This window comes from Microtus ochrogaster, chromosome 2 (genome assembly GCF_000317375.1).
Source record: "Microtus ochrogaster isolate Prairie Vole_2 chromosome 2, MicOch1.0, whole genome shotgun sequence".
Taxonomy (NCBI): Eukaryota; Metazoa; Chordata; class Mammalia; order Rodentia; family Cricetidae; genus Microtus; species Microtus ochrogaster.
In genome coordinates this window covers 14,939,431-14,941,269 of record NC_022010.1, presented here as the reverse complement: position 1 = coordinate 14,941,269, position 1,839 = coordinate 14,939,431, and the positions used below count along the sequence as shown (strand labels likewise).

The 1,839-nt window shown below is 47.4% G+C and overlaps 1 protein-coding gene across 5 annotated transcripts in view; it reads left to right on the top strand.

Annotated features, from left to right (window-relative positions):
- Positions 1-1,839, top strand: part of P2rx4 (purinergic receptor P2X 4) — a 23,536-nt gene that overhangs the window by 14,805 nt on the left and 6,892 nt on the right. The gene's annotated exons all lie outside the window — the stretch shown is intronic.

The following is a 1,839-nucleotide window of genomic DNA, read 5'->3' as shown; positions in this document are numbered from 1 at the left end:
ACACACACACACTTTGATCCCAGCCCTCGAGAGGCAGAGGCAGGTGGATCTCTGTGAGTTCAAGGCCAGCCTGGTCTACAGAGTGAGGACAGCCAGAGCTATGTAGAGAAGCCTTGCCTCAAAAAAACAAACAGACACATGAGAGGCTGGAGAGATGGCTCAGAGTTAAAAGCCCTGACTGCTCTACCAGAGAACTCAAGTTCAATTCCCAGCACCCACATGGCAGCTCACAGCTGTCTGTAACTCCAGTTCCAGGCCATTCAACACCCTCACTCACACATAGATGTAGACAAAAAAAAAACTCATGTATATAAAATAAAAAATTAAAACCTAAGTAATTAATCAATTAAATTTCTTAAAGATTAAAAAACTATATGTTTATGTCCATCAAATTCTGCCAAGTGCCTATGGTGCCCACGAGGCCAGCAGAGGGCACTGGCTGCTCTGGAGCTGGAGTTACAGGAGGTTGTGACCCACATGACATAGGGTGAGAGATTCCTTAACTGCTGAGCCATCTCTCACCCTCTCCCATTACTTATTAAAAAAAGTTTTTCAAATTAAAATATAATTACAGTGTTTCCCTCCTTTCCTCCATCCAATTCTGTCTATATAACCCCCATACCTACTCTCTCCCAAATTCATGCTTCATGTTCCTGTTACACACACCTGCACACATGCACACAGGCATAAATATACAAATACAACCTGCTCAGTCATTTTAGTGTTAAGCTTCTTTGACTTTTAAATGTAGCTGCCAGGCCGGCGGTAGTGTCTTACACCTGCCTTTAATCCCAGGACTCGGGAGGCAGAGACAGATGAGTTCGAGCCTAGCCTGGTCACAGAGAAACCCTGTCTCAAAAAACAAACAAAACAAAACAAAAGTGGCTGCTGGGCCAGGAAGATGTTTCAGCAGAAAGGGGAACTTGTAGTTCTGTCCCTAGAACCACATGGTGGGAGGAGAAGCGGCTTGCCCCCAGCTGTCTGGCCTCTATGCGTGTATACCAGTGCTTGCCCACGACTGTCTGGCTTCCATGTGTAAGTTTTTCATGTAAAAACTTAAAGGTACAGACAATGTGGATCAGCGATGGTACTGTAAGCCTGTGATCCTAGCACTCAGGAAGTTTAGGCTGGAGGAGGGTGGCAACCAGACCAGTCTGGGTTACATATGGAGACTGTATCTGAAGAAACGAGAAAACAAATCACAGTGTGGCTAAAGGTGTATTTGACAATGTATTTATATTGGGCAGCACTTTGCAGGTCTAAGCTGGTGGGGCAACTCAGATTGGATCTCTGGGAGCTCTGGGGCTCACTCCAGGCCAGTAGGAGACCTTGTCTCAGAGGAGGTGGGCTGTGCTCATGAGGAAGCCACCTAAGACAGTACTCCAGCCTCCAGGTGTGTGCCCAGGTATAACATCTGCATCACACACAGGTGTGCACACAGGCATAACATCTGCATCACACACAGGTGTGCACACAGGCATAACCTCTGCATCACACACAAGTGTGCACACAGGCATAACCTCTGCATCACACACAAGTGTGCACACAGGCATAACCTCTGCACCACACACAGGTGTGCACACAGACAACCTCTGCATCACACAGGTGTGCACACAGGCATAACATTTGCATGCACACACAGGTGTGCACACAGGCATAACATCTGCACCACACACAGATGTGCACACAGGCATAACATCTGCACCACACACAGGTGTGCACACAGGCATAGCCTCTGCATCACACACAGATGTACACACAGGCATAACATCTGCATCACACTCAGGAGTGCACACAGGCATAACATCTGCACCACACACAGGTGTGCACACAGGCATA